General features: G+C 45.0%; 1 protein-coding gene across 3 annotated transcripts in view; it reads right to left on the bottom strand.

Moving 5' to 3' along the window:
• Window positions 1-15412, bottom strand: part of CFAP299 (cilia and flagella associated protein 299) — a 418010-nt gene that overhangs the window by 374994 nt on the left and 27604 nt on the right. The window lies entirely within an intron of this gene.

Here is a 15412-nt window from a genome sequence, read left to right as displayed (position 1 = left end):
TTGATTATCCCTGCCCATTCCCAGGTGCAAAAACATTTCCTCTAATGTAACTAATTCACTACTTAGAGTAAAAAGCTACACAAACACACCTGTCCCGTTTCAAAAAGGATTTAATATTGTATTAAAGTAAACAAGTTAAGGACACGAACACTTAGAGCCATCAGAAAGTTCCTCGGCTTAGGCCTGGTCTACACTACAAACTTAGGTTGACATAAGCCACGTTAAGTCAATCTAATAACGTGTCTACACTACCGAGTTCCTTCCGCCGATCTAAGTGGCCTGGAAAGTCAACTTCTGTACGCCACCTCCATGAGAGGCAAAGTGCTTGATTCAACATCCACGAGTCGACCTAGGGATAGTGTAGACACTGCACTGTGTAATTCAAATAAACTGGCCTCCAGGAGGTGTTCCACAGTGCTCCGCTGTGACCGCTCTGGAGAGTGCTTTCAACTCCACTGCACAGGAGCCAGGTACAGGAAACAGACACTCCCCTGTTAAAGCCCTGGGAACTTTTGAATGTTCATTTCCGGGTTTGATCAGTGTGAAGAGCTCGCCAGCACAGTTGATCTTGGAGACTCCAGGCTGCAAATGCACGCCAGCATGTAATACACAGGAGGTGCTGGATCTTATTGCTGTGTGGGGAGAAGAGTTGTGCAGGCAGAGCTCCGATCCAGCAGAAGAAACATTGACATCTATGCCACAATCACGCAGGACATGGGGGAGAAGACCTACACCAGGGACACGCAGCAGCGCCTCATGAAAATAAAGGAGCTTCGGCAAGCGTACCAGAAGACAAGGGAGGCCAACAGTCATTCTGGTTCTGCCCCACAGACATGCCCGCTTTTATGAGGAGCCGCATGCGATTCTCGATGGAGACCCCACCACGCTCCGTGGATACATCCCAGGAGCCCCAGATGACCTTGAGCAACAACGAGGAGGACATTGTTGATGAGGAAGAGGAGGAGGTGGAGAAGAAGAATGTGAGGCAGGCAAGCAGAGGATCCATTCTCCCCGACAGCCAAGAACTGTTTTTAACCCTGGAGCCCATCCCCTCACAGGACCAGGCGACGGCTGAGCGTGATGCTGGGGAAGGCACCTTCGGTGAGTACACATTTCCAATCAAACCGTAGGGGTTACATGCTATCATTTTTTATGTTTCATCTGAACAAAAAAATAGGTGTAGTGGGTATCGGTGGCCACTCCAGCTACGCAGTGAGTGCTCTCAGAAAAAGACTGTTTATGTGCAAGGGGATGGCCCAGGAATCCTCCATGGAGATCTCTAGGAAGCTTTCACGGAGGTAAACTGCAATCCTTTGCAGAAGGTTTCTGGGAAGGGCTGGCTTACTTCTTCCACAATGGTAGGACACTTTCCCTCATCTCTCCAGTATTAACTCTACAGGCATCATTGCAGCATGCCGCATTGCAGCATAAAGACCAGATCTGTACCCAGACGCTTGCAGCATCTGGTTCCTTGCTGCCGCTATTACCCTCAGGAGAGTGAAATTGCATAGGGTCACCTAAGGGAAATGGAGGAATTTTTAAATGCTAGCCCTTAAACAGCAAACAATTCAACAAGTAATCCAACCCCCCTTTGGTGACATCTGGGTCACACAGCCACACTTTCCCAAACGTGCCATGGTTGTGGTTGGAAGGGATCACCATGTATTGCAAGCAGCATTGAAAAAAGGGGGAGGGGTGGCAGCTTCCTGTTTGTCTCCCTCCCCCTCCCCTTCCAACCCGGTGCCACTTTTGTAAAAAAACCAAACTACTGGGGGGCTTTACACTGCTGCCGGTCCTCAAGCACCATCCAGGTTGCTAGGGGAAAGGGGGCTTTTCTCAAGTTCCAACCTCTTATCCCAAGGATGTAGTAACAAAAGCAGCAGCACAAGACCTCTTGCCCTTACTCACCATGGCTGGAGCAAAAACTGACTCTTGCAATAGCCTGCGGTTGTGATTATGTTTTGACTTGCAGGGAAGTGTATTGAGGGGTGGGTTTTTTTATTAAAAAAATTAAACTTGCACCAGAAACAATGTATGCACTGTCAATGCTACCCTTGTTCTTTGCATTCCTTGCAGCTGAAACCTTGGCTGTCAGCGCATCCTCCACACCAGGACAAAGACTTTCCAGATTAGTCGGTGGAAAAAGAAGACTCAGGAGGACATGTTCAGTGAGTTAATGTGTGCCTCCGAGAGTGACAAGATGGAGCTCAGAGCATGGAGGATTACACTGTTCGACAATCTGTACATGGACAAGCAGGACAGGAGAGCATGCAGGGAACAAGAGCTTGCCACGCAGGAAGAGATGCTGCAGATTACGAAGGAGCAATCTGATATGTTGAGGCATCTGGTTGAGGTTCAAGAAAGGCAGCTGGATGCTACAGTCCCTCTGCAGCCTGTGCTGAACCTGCTGCCATCATCACCCAGTTCCATATCCTCCTCCCTCAAACGTCCTATGAGGCAGGAGTTCGGTATCCCTTGCACTCAACACCAGAGGAGGGTACAAGGACCAGAAGGTGCCCATTCCCACACTGCTGATTGTTACTGCAGTACATCTGTAAGCAAGCTGTCATTGTACACACACACACACACACACACACACACACAGTTATCAGCCCTTTTGCCCCAGGTGATTTTACTTTTCTTTGCTGTCTGTGTGTGTTTGTGTGCATAATAAAACGTAATGGATTGAGGAAAAAAGGCTCTTTATTCATTCAACACATGGTGGTTAGTGGGGGTGGAGTTTACAGATGAGAAAATGCAATGGAGGGGACAGTTTGGTAAGGAATAACACAGGTAAGTGCCACATTACTCTGGCTCATTGCTGAAACTGGTTTTCAAAGCCTCCTGGAGACACAGAGCCCCTTGATGTGCTCTTCTTATTGCCCTGGTGTCTGGCTGCTCCAAATTGTCTGCCAGGCAATCTGCCTCAACCCCAACCCCACACACTCCCCGGCGGAAACTTTTCTCCCTTTGTTTCACAGATATTATGAAGCAGGCAGCAATAACAATAGGGATATTGCTCTCACTGAAGTCTAAACTAGTAAGCAAACAATGCCAGTGACCTTTTAAATGTCCAAATGCACATTCCACCACCATTCTACACTTGCTCAGTCTATGGTTGAACCAGTCCAGGCTGCCTGTGTATGGCTTCATAAACCATGGGAGTAAGGGGTAGGCTGAGTCTCCTAGGATCACCATTGGCATTTCAACATCACCAATGGTTATTTTGCAGTCTGGAAAGAAAGTCCCTGCTTGCAGCTTTCTGAACAGACCTGTGTGCCTAAAGATGCGCACCTCATGCACCTTTCCCAACCATCCCACGGTGATGTCGGTGAAATGGCCCCTGTGATCCACCAGCACTTGCAACACCATTGAGAAGTACTCCTTTCGGTTTATGTACTCTTTGACAAGGTGGTCTGGTGCCAAGATAGGGATATGTGTTCTGTCTATTGCCCCACTGAAGCTAGGGAACCCAATCGTGGCAAAACCATCCACTATGTCCTGCACATTGCCCAGAGTCACTACCCTTCTTAGCAGAAGTCCATTAATGGCCCTGCAAACTTGGATCACAACAGATCCCCCGGTAGATTTACTCACTCCAGACTGATGCCCCACTGACTGGTAGCAGTCTGGCATTGCAAGTTTCCACAGAGCTATCGCCACTCGCTTCTCCACTGTCAGAGCAGCTCTCATTTTAATATTTCTGTGCTTCAGGGCTGGGGAAAGCTCTTCACACAGTTCCTGGAAAGTGGCCTCACGCATTCGAAAGTTCCATAGCTGCATAACAATCCGGTCCCACCAGTCAGTACTTGTTTCCTGGGCTCAGAAACGGCACTTGACCATGTCAAGGTGATGCATGACTGTCGCCAGCAATTGCGAATTGCTCTGCTCTATATCCTCCAGCAGGGCTGTTTGCATGGCATCATACTGTTCTATGTGGCGGCTCCTGTATCAGCTGTGTAAATACTGCAGGATAAGGTGTGAGGTGTTTGTAATGCTCACAATAACAGTGTACAGCCGAGCGGGGTCCATGCTTATGGTGCTATGGCATCCAGGCTTATGAAAAAAGGTGTGAAATAGCTTTGGTTTGTTTGCCGTTGATTTCAGGGAGGGAGGGCGAGAAAAGGAGGAAGGTAAGTGCATCACGGGAGGCTAACACCATGTTCCCATAACCACCCGCACCCATGTTTTGGTCCCATGAGGCATTGCAAGCCCAACCAAAATTCCACTCAGCTACGTGCACTGTGCAGTGCTCCGTGAATCAATGCAAGCGCTGCTAGTGAAGATGCACTCCGCTGACACAATGGGGACATGCAAGATCAACTAATCTTTTTATTGCTGACCTTGGCACAAAAAGTGGGAATGTGCTAATAAAGTTCGCAGATGACGCAAAGCTGGAAGGTATTGCTAACACAGAAGGACCGGGATATCATACAGGAAAATCTGGATGACCTTGTAAACTGGAGTAATAGAAATAGGATGAAATTTAATAGTGAAAAGTGCACAGTAATGCATTTAGGGATTAATAACAAGAGTTTTGGTTATAAATTGGGGACACATCAGTTGGAAGTAACAGAGGAGGAGAAGGACCTCGGAGTATTGGTTGATCATAGGATGACTATGAGCCGCTAATGTGATATGGCCGTTAAAAAAGCTAATGTGGTCTTGGGATGCATCAGGCGAGGTATTTCCAGTAAAGACAAGGAGATGTTAGTACCGTTATACAAGGCACTGGTGAGACCTCATCTGGAATACTGTGTGCAGTTCTGGTCTCACATGTTTAAAAAGGATGAATTCAAACTAGAACGGGTAAAGAGAAGGACTACTAGGATGATCCAAAGAATGGAAAACCTGTCTTATGACAGAAGACTGAAAGAGCTTGGCTTGTTTAGCCTTACCAAAAGAAGGCAGAGGGGAGATATGATTGCTCTTTATAAATATATCAGAGGGATAAATATCAGCAGGGCCGGCTCTGGCTTTTTTGCCCCTCCAAGAAGAAGAAGAAAAAAGGGGGGGCGGGGCCACCGGAGCAGCGAAACGGGGGAAAAAATGGCACGACTGGAGCGGCAAAGCGGGGGCGGGGGGGCGGGGAGAGAAACAACGGCACGGCCGGCAAAGCAGGGGGAAAACAAAACAAAAAACCCTACAGGGCGGCCGGAGCCAGGGGACTCCCTGTGCTGCAGAGTGCGCACCGGGTCTAATAGAGGGGGAGGGAGCAGGGGGGGGAGAGAGAGAAAGGGGGTGGCCAGCGCTTCAGCGGGGCACTCACCCCGCGGCCCCGATCGCTGCGCCGCCTACCGGGAGGGCTCCGCTCCACTCCAGTCGGTGGGGAGGGAAGGACGCAGGCTGCCCTGCCGAGTTTGCTGCAGGGTGCTCCCCTCCTCCGCGCCGCCGCCCCCTACAGGGAGGCCAGAGCAGCGAACAAAAAAAGCAGCTGTGTCGCCCTAGGTTTGGGCGGAATGCCGCCCCCTAGAATCTGCCGCCCCAAGCACGAGCTTGCTCAGCTGGTGCCTGGAGCCGGCCCTGAATATCAGGGAGGGAGAGGAATTATTTAAGCTTAGTACCAGTGTGGACACACGAACAAATGGATATAAACATGACACTAGGAAAATTAGACTTGAAATTAGACTAAGGTTTCTAACAATTAGAGGAGTGAAGTTCTGGAACAGCCTTCCATGGGGAGTAGTGGGGGCAAAAGACATATCTGGCTTCAAGACTAAGCTTGATAAGTTTATGGAGGAGATGGTATGATGGGATAGCCTAATTTTGGCAATTAATTGATCTTTGATTATTAGCAGGTAAATATGCTCAGTGGTCTGTGATGGGATGTTAGATGGGGTGGGATCTGAGTTACTACAGAGAATTCTTTCCTGGGTGCTGGCTGGTGAGTCTTGCCCACATGCTCAGGGTTTAACTGATCGCCATAGTTGGGGTCGGGAAGGAATCTTCCTCCAGGGAAGACTGGCAGAGGCTCTGGAGGTTTTTCGCCTTCCTCTGCAGCATGGGGCACGGGTCACTTGCTGGAGGATTCTCTGCACCTTGAGGTCTTCAAACCATGATTTGAGAACTTCAATAACTCAGACATTGGTTAGGGGTTTGTTACAGGAGTGGGTGGGTGAGATTCTGTGGCCTGCATTGTGCAGGTCAGACTAGATGATCATAATGGTCCCTTCTGACCTTAAATCTATGAGACTTGCTTAAATCAGAGGCTCGATGTCGACTTACATGAAGTCGACTTAACTTTATAGTGTAGACATGGCCTTAGTGTACTATTTAGGAGAACTGCCGTGTGTGTTATGCACTGAATGGCCCCTAACTGCTTAACATAAATTCTGTTACATTTACATTTCATTATTTGTTCTTCCACTTTCCTATTTCAGAACTTTATGTCAGATCTCTTATACTCATTGCCAAGAATCTTTAGTCATCCATGCTATGGATTGCTGGAAACATAAGATGAAAACCCATAGCACATTTTGAGTTCTATAGAAGAAAACACTATTTCTAAAGAAATCATGCTTCTTCTATCTATGCATACATGTGCTTCACTAAGGGAGTGAAAATTCCATATACTGTAGTACACTGTATTCAAAATTACATAATAAGAGCCAAAATTTACAATCCCATGAAAAAAAACCTACCTGATGGGAACAGAGGGTCCAGAAAACGCTGCAAGATCAACTTTGCAATGTTTCTCATTAATCCTCCCTGTAGGGGCTGGAGTATGTGGAGGAGGTAGATAGCGCACTGGGCTAGTTCTGTCCATGCTTTCCCTCGGGAAGGGCAAAAACTCAGTCCCACCCGCAGAGTCATCAACTGCAGCCCTGACAGCATGACTCCTGGAAGAATTAAAGCTTTTTGGCCGCCTCCCCTTTTTTGTTTAATTTCGGTGCATCCAATGACTATATTATCGGCTTTCCCTAAATTCTTTCTCCAGAAGACACCATCCGACAGCAGGTCTGTGTCACTTTTCTAGGTGTAAGTTTGTAGTACTTTGGAGGCATTCCCCTGGGTTGGGAGGCACTTTGCTATCACCTCCCCTTAACACGGGGGTTCTCAAACTGGGGGTCGGGACCCCTCAGGGGGTGGCGAGGTTATTACATGGGGGGTCATGAGCTGTCAACCTCCACCCCAAACCCTGCTTTGCCTCCAGCATTTATAATGGTCTTAAATATATAAAAAAGTATTTTTAATTTATTGGGGAGTCGCACTCAGAAGCCTGCTGTGTGAAAGGGGTCACCAGTACAAAAGTTTGGGAACCACTGCCTTAACAGGAGGAAGCCTTACCTGTGTCTGCTGTGGGTCAGTTCCCCAACACCACCAACCTCTGGCAACACAAACTCTGCTTTCCAAGCCTCTGCAGGCCCCACTCTCTCTCTACCTCTCTCACATAGGCGCCGACTCCGTGGGTGCTCTGGGGCTGGAGCACCCGTGGGGAAAAATTAGTGGGTGCTCTGCACCCACTGGCAGCCAAGCTCCCCTCCCTGCCCTCCCACCACACCTCACCTCCTCCTCTACCTTCTCCTCCCCTGAGCATGCCATGTCCTCATTCCTCCACCTACCTCCCAGCACTTGCTGCTGCCAAACAGCTGTTTGGTGGCATAGCAAGCTCCAGAAGGGAGGGGGGAGGAGCGGGAATGTGGCATGCTCAGGGGAGGAGGTGGGGCCGGGGCGGGGATTTGGGGAAGGATTCGAAATAGGGTCAGGAAGGGGACGGAGCTGGGGCAGGGACTTTGAGGAAGGGGTTGGAATGTGGGCGGGGTGGGGGCAGAGTCGGGGTGGGGCCGGAGGCAGAGGGGGGTTGAGCACCCCCCAGCACAAGCAGAAGTTGGTGCCTATGCTCTCTCGCCTCAGTCCTCCAAGCATCTCCCTGGAGTGTTCAACCCCTAAGCCACAGGAGGCTCACAGACTTCTCAGATCCTCTATCCCCAAAGGAAAGGAACAGACCACACCTTACCAGTTACACCACAGAATGCAGCTCCACTTAACACACACTGCTTAGATTTATTTGTAGAGAAAGCAGGTCAAAACGTATCAGGCGAAGAACAGAGAGTCAAATGATAGCAAGCAAAATACTGGAAACAAAGGGTTACATAGAAAATAAAATCCTAACACACATACTAAAGCCTAAACTTAACTAATGAGACATTGTCATATCAGAGAGCGCAAAATATCACACAAGATCCTTCCAGAGTATTACAGCCATGCTTGGCTTTGATCTTCTGTTCATGAAACGAGCATGCTGTCCTCTTGCCTCCTCAGTGGAAAGATCCAGAGTTTTCCTCTGTCCTTACAGTTATAGCCCAAAAATCCAAGAGGTGTGGCATGCTCCCACCCCATCCCCCAAGTAGCCAGGAGGGCTGTTCTCTGGAGTCTCAGCTTTCATTTTTTTCCAAGTTAGAGTGTGTCTAGCTGTTACAGGTTCGGAAAAAACCTTAAACATGACCTGAGTATAACTGATGTCTAAGGCTTTCTGCAAACTCAAGCAAATCTCAAACAATCTTTCTGAGTATTAAATGCCCCGTTCAATATAATGGGTGGCCACTCAAACAAGGATACTTGAGATTTTAGTATTAACTAGTTCACTGCTCATCAAAGCATGTAAGAAAGTAGAGGAAATATGTTATGATGATCTGCACAACCTACTCTGAATGACTGCTTGTGTAGCAATGGAGGTTAATGGGTCCATTTTCCTGATATAGGGCTCAGCTTTTGAAGTGTGGGGCTCAATTATGGAAATATTTTATTGGAAATACGATTAAATGCAGAAAATTCACAATTTTTGGAAGGACAGCCCAAAACATTGACGCCTTCTGAGAAGAAAGTGAACCACTGCCACTGCGAATTATTTTTCTTGTAATTATACTGGAGGACTTGACAGAACTGATCCACATGCTAATCTCTTATGCAAAATCTTGCTTTACGGGTAGAATGGAAATTCCAAAACCCACCCACTTTTTAAGACTGAATCACTGAAATTTCAAGTCGCAACACAAGCAAAAAAGAGCTAGTATGTATGTAGAAAGAGAAGCAGCATTAAAAGACATGAAAATGTTGTACTCTCAGCATAATCGAAGGCTACATCCTCTCATGTTTCTTTGAGATTCTGAAAATGTATCTATTCCTCAAACTATATCATTAGGATACAGATATCTATCTTGTACAGATTTTTTCCTGCAACTATGCTGAAGAAGAAGGAAGAATAAAAGAATTTTTAGAAATCTACCTCAATCCTGCCATTTGGTTTATGCTCAGGAATGTTTTTTTCCCTGCAGGGAGGGAAAAGTAGGTGGAGACTGTAGGAAAATTAAATAACTTACTGAAAAAGCAATTTCACTCGGTCACCATGGCCACTGTAGATTATTCCTAAGAAATGCTGTTGTAGTTTATTCTATTTTCCTGAACATGATTTATCTCGTGATGAGCAAAAGTCAAAATTCAGAAAACAAACCTTTAAATATTCTGATGTTTATCCACATGCGCGCGTGCACACACACACACACACACACACCCCCTCAGAGTGTCCTGCTGTACAGTGGTACTGTGCACACTGTACCATTTTTTAGAATGGTATTGTCTGCTCCTCTGTGTGTCCAGCTCAATTTGTGAGCCAGAATGGAAGTAGCAGAGGCTAAGGTCCTGCTATCTCTCTATTCTGTTTGAGGTAATGTACATCCCTGTGTCCATAAAGGGAGAAGCAGTCCCTCTACACTTGAGCTATTATATGGTTGCCACCCCAGGGCATATTAGACATAGCCAGAGAGATTTGGGAAGAGGAGCCCAATACAGGGAAGAATGTAGTTAAGCATGTATTGCAAATGAGAGACCGTATAAGTGGGAGCAGACTCCTTGACTTCTACCCACTTCCTTTCTGCCTGCCTCTGCAGGAGCAGCCAGCCAGCCACTGATTCACACAGGAAGAGACTATTAAAAGGTACAAATGGCAGTTCAGTGCTTAACTGCTCCTGGTTTTCTGTGGGATTTAGAAATCTATCTGCCATTTGTGCCACTGAAGATCTCCTAGAATCACAGTAAACACCGTGCAACCTGCATTCAGTACTGGAATTATGCTAACCACACACGCTAAGAGTCACCAGCCCCGATTAGTGCTAGAAAGAAGATAGAGGGATAGTCAAAGACTGGATCACCATTATAAATCTGCTCTAGTTCCATTTTTCTTCCTTATATATTGTCACATAAAAGCCCTTAAAACCATCCGCATACATGTAAGCTCTCTCTGCCCAAAAATAATTTTGTTTTGGTTTATAGATGTTCCGTTTAATATTATACATGTATAACTGCTTTGGGATTTGGCATTTCCTGTATTTCCATCCACTGAAATATATGGAAAGAATTAGTCTGCTAATAAATGCAGGGTCCTGGTGTTTAATTCTTTCCGCTCTATTTCAGTGGGAGGATTTACAACACTAAAATCCAAGGCAATGTTTGAAAAAGCAACATCATTTTTTTCTTTTAAGTTCCATTTTTGTGGGGTGCATTATATCTTTATCTATATATATAAACCACAACATTTTTATTTATATATATATATAAATAAAGGAGGAAGAGAAGAGTCAAGGACCTAGTTTTGCCCTGTGTAGGGAGACATTTGTATCCCATAAAACTTACTTAAACCCATTTGTTTTTGTAAGAGAAAACTGGTGGCATCTTTTGCATGTGTACAAAGCATGGAGTTGGCTATGGCTATGTGAAATGGAAGGTGAAAAGCTTTCCCCCAATGCCCTCTATGTTGCTGAGTTGCTAGCTTGTGCAAAAACTGAAATGGAGATTTGCAGTTATCCTTTGCATGTCTTGGTATCCCCTAGACCCTGCAAATGGATAGTGCATGAGGGTACTGCTGTGCCCATTCAGACTCCCATTTGATTTACATGGGACACCACATAGGTGTAGCAACAGGTTCACGTGCCAGTGACCGTGAGATCACAGCTTATATCAGCATACTCAATAGGCCAGAATTTGGCCCTTAACATGCATAACCACTTACAAACTGCTGCTCATTTAGCCTGCCCAATCAGGAGAGAAACTTAGAGCATTCTAAGGTATAGAGTCAAAACCAGACAACCAAATCCTAAAATAAGTATTTTTAGCCAATAAGCTTGTATTTATTTATTTTATGGGCCATATCCTTCCCTCCATTCACTAACACAACTCACGGATGTCAGTGGGAGTCAAATATGCAGCCTGTGGCAGTACCACATGTAGTGAGAATGCAACTTTATGTTTCTCATACAACATCCCGAAGTGAAGAATGCTTTTGTGGGGTGTCAAAGATTTCTGTGTTTGGTGTTTTCAAGGAAGTGAAAGCAGCACCATGTGTCAGACCTGACCAACTCTTACATATTTAGAGTTTCACATAGAATTATTATTACGTTTTGTTTTGTGGTTACACCTAGAGGCCAATAAAAAACCAGGTCCCAATTGTGCTAGGCACTGTACATGCACGTAACAAAGGGACAATCCCTGCCCCAAATACCACATAGTAATTTATGTCTACTTCCCAACTCTAATGGTTTTTTCAATCGGATGACTTTGTGGTTTGCCTTTTTTGTTATGAAGTTTCTTTGTTCTGATCAAGAACATGCTTTCGGAATGGCACGTGGAAAACTGTTTCTTTTTGCGAAACTCAAAAAAAGAAAACATGCCAAGTGCTTTAATTTGAACTAAAAATGTCAAACATTATTTTTCCACTTGTTTGCAAATGCTTTTAGCGCTGCTCAACTAAGGGCCTGATCCAAAACCCATTGACTTCATTGGGATTTAGATCAGATGCTAAGAACATGTGACGTTCATGACTTATCCTTTGGTCCATGAGCATTGCTAGAGATCATCCAAATCTGTGTATTGCAACATTGCGTATTGGATTTTCCATCTGTAAGAGAAATCCAACAAATGTTTGTGAAAAGCAAAATCCTGTGGTGAGAGCTTTGAAGAGCTGAATAACCTCTCGATATTCAGATCACTTTATAAAATAATCTGCACTTTCAACAATTACTACAATAACCAAGTTTATGCACAAAAGGTAAAGTCGGTCAGTATTAGCCATAAGTAGCAAAACTTTCCAGGACCAATTGCAAACTGAAGCTAATGACTGGATATTAAAACATCGAAGTAAAAACAATGCACGAAGAGGGCTGAAATCTCTCTGTACCTGTGTCTGAATTGCTGTCATAATTAGCAGCTAAATTTAAGAGAAGGCCAACGCATCTGCCGCATTCAATTTCAATACTTAGTATCTGTTCCATAACCACGGTCAAATACAGATGGAAGAGTTACACCTCATATGAAGGGTACTTTAATAAAAGATTAATAATAAATGGTTATAGAATTGTGAAAGTCCAATAGATTGATAGGTTACTTATAGCCATTTATCATCTTACCTCTTACTGATGTGATTATAACCATCACATAACACTCATGTCTGTAACATGCTTACAACATTAATCATTTATTAACTCCTTTACACAATATAATGCACCTTTAATACTAATGAACTCATCACGTGCCAGAAATTCAACTTGAATCATTGACTATACCTACTGATTTATTTCAATCTCTGCTTCAGCAATATTGGCACTTCAGATCATTATGCCATACTGTTTGTGAGTATTATTGCTAATAACCTGGTTTATTTAATCAAAGACAGAGAGGGAATATGCTATTTGTGATAAGCTAGTTGTTATAGTCACAAGCAACTAACAGAAGGTGTGTTTGTGTGTGGGAGAGAAAAACAGAGGATTATTTACCAACTGTAACTCTTGTTCTCTAAAGAGGTATTGCTGCTTCACACAGAGGCACACTTTAAGAACTGCATGCCTAGCAACACAGCCACAGATCCAGTTTCAATCACTATATGGTACTTGCACGCAATTTTATTGATTCCAACACCGCAGAGACTGAAGGTATAAAAACCCACCCAGCTCAGTTCTCCTCTTACCTCTCTCTCATATTAACAGCTGGCTCAGAAACAGAGGGTCAACAGGCCTGTGTGGATGCAACGCATTTGGGGAACAAAAGTTGATTAGCAACTCCTATTTCTCCATCATGACACTGCCTCCGCACATCCCCACTACAGGAGACTAGTGCAGCTTGTGGCGACCTCTGTGAGGAGTTGGACTGAGAAACCCTGCTGATTAAATAGTGATTGAAGCACTGCCTTCCTGAAACTAACAGCTGCTCTTGAAGCCACGTTGAGAGATGATTTGTGCAGATATAGCCTGAACTCCACGTACAAGCCCTACAGATTTCAGGCAAGAGTATATTGCAAATACGTGACAATGAAGCAGCTACACTTCTAGCTGAATGAGTCCTGAGGTGTTCAAACACAGGAATATTACCTAGTTCATAACATACTGGCATGCAACATCTTATCCACTTAGTCAAGATGTCTTTACTGTTAGTCTCTGAAGAGGGGATCATCATGGGGCAAGAGGATCCCCCTTTGTCAACGCAGAGCCAAAAGAGTTTTTAATGTCATGAAAGAAAACGAGTCCTGAAATCATTGTTGCCTGCAGATCAAACTTGTATATGCAAAACACAGCCTGGCAATCAAATTGTAATCTATGCTTTCTGAAATCTGTGCTACCAAATCTAGCTTTTCATAGAAATTACTTTGTGCACCTTGGAAGAAGTAGACAAGTTTTTACAACAAGTTGATTCAGAAGTGCCACAATAGGAAGAACTCCTGACACAGACGTCTAGGTATTCTGATGGGTCTTTCAGACAAAAGTTAAACTGTTGCTACACACTGGCATAGGAATGGATACTCACTTTGTGGATGTTTAGTCTATGTGCCAGTGTAACACTGAGAGACCCTGGTCATCGGCGGGTGGGATTGAACCTGGGACCTCTGCAGCTTAGTGCATGAGCCTCTACTGCATGAGCTGAAAGCCTGCTGGCTTGTTGCTAAGGCTGTAGAGCAAACTCATTTTATCTCTCTATCACTAAGTGGTCTTGGCAGGGCCGACGAGGGGTGGGGGGAGCCGGTACAAATTACCGGGGCCCGGCCATCCGGAGGGGGCCTGGGGCCCGGCTTCATTGGCCCTGTTTAGCCGGTCCGCCCTTGCTTGGGGGGCCCGAAAAAAATTTTTCACTGGGGCCCAAACCCACTCTTGGCAGTCCTGGGTCTCGGTGCCACTAGATGGGACAGAACACCACACCCAGAAGTGTGTGGGTTACACCAGGTTACCACAAGAAGCTGTAATATTTACCAGCACCACATGGTTTTACAGTCTGTGCAAGTGCATGCAGTTACTAGGAGCAGCAAACGTGATCTACCGCCACAGAAACTCAGACAATCTTAATAATATGGGAATCTCTCTGTTTCTGAGAAATATCTCCCCATTTCTGGGGAACTCATTGAGAGATATGAAAGACTGGTTTTCATTCTGTACAGAGGATCATCATGTTACTGCCACTGTAAGTAGTTTCATAGTAGAAGTTTGCATTCATTGACTTTTCAAAGAACTTAAATAAGTCTGTTTATAAACAGTCAAATTGATGCCTATGCTCTAGGGGACTGATCCAACTCCCACTGAAAATCAATGGAAGCCTTTCCGCAGATTTCAGTGTGTTTTGGATCAGCCCCTAGAAAAATGAAACTAAGCTAATATAGATTAAGATATAGGAGTTCATAGACTGGACGGAGGAAATGAAGTATCAGTCACAGCACATACTGCTAGACACATGTAAGGCTGTGAGGAAGTGCTGAGCTGGTGGATCAGACCCACCAGGATCTATATTTTTCCTTCCAAGCAGTCAGTGAGGAGAGGAAGAGAAAAGAATTACCCTTTCCCGCCTGTCAACAAATGGGTGCAGGCACTTTGAGCTATCAGAAGAACAGATAAGTATTCTGGCTAGTGACCTACTACTTTATATAACAACGGTTGCCAGATGTAAGTCTTGATATTTTTAATACCTCTATTATTTGTCTTCATCAAACAAGAATCTTTTTGAACCATAGGATCTTCATGGCCATATTACCATAGGTGACCAGATGCCTCGATTTTATAGGGGTATTTTTCTTATATAGGCTCCTATTACCCCCCACCCCCATCCTGATTTTTCACACTTATTGTCTGGTCACCCTATATTACCAGGAGTGGACAGTTGAGAAAACCAAGATGTTTTCAATCCAACCACCATTTCAAGCTTCTATTTTTGCTTGTATTAAGTCTCGTGTATAGCCGTGCCTGTAACATTTCTGTAGTAAGAAATGTTGCCAATGCAAGCAGATTCTCCCAGTATTGCTGAAAATGTTATCACTTTGAATTCTTTCAGGTAGCCTGTGCAGGCATGGCTAGCCAGTATCTAAAATTCCCCACACTGCACTCCAGAATCTAATGCATACTCTCTATATCACACCTTCCACATGGCTAAGCAAAACGCTAGCTGT

This window comes from Mauremys reevesii, linkage group 5 (genome assembly GCF_016161935.1).
Source record: "Mauremys reevesii isolate NIE-2019 linkage group 5, ASM1616193v1, whole genome shotgun sequence".
Taxonomy (NCBI): domain Eukaryota; kingdom Metazoa; phylum Chordata; order Testudines; family Geoemydidae; genus Mauremys; species Mauremys reevesii.
Note: the sequence above shows the minus strand (reverse complement) of the source record. Positions and strands in the feature narration are given on the sequence as shown.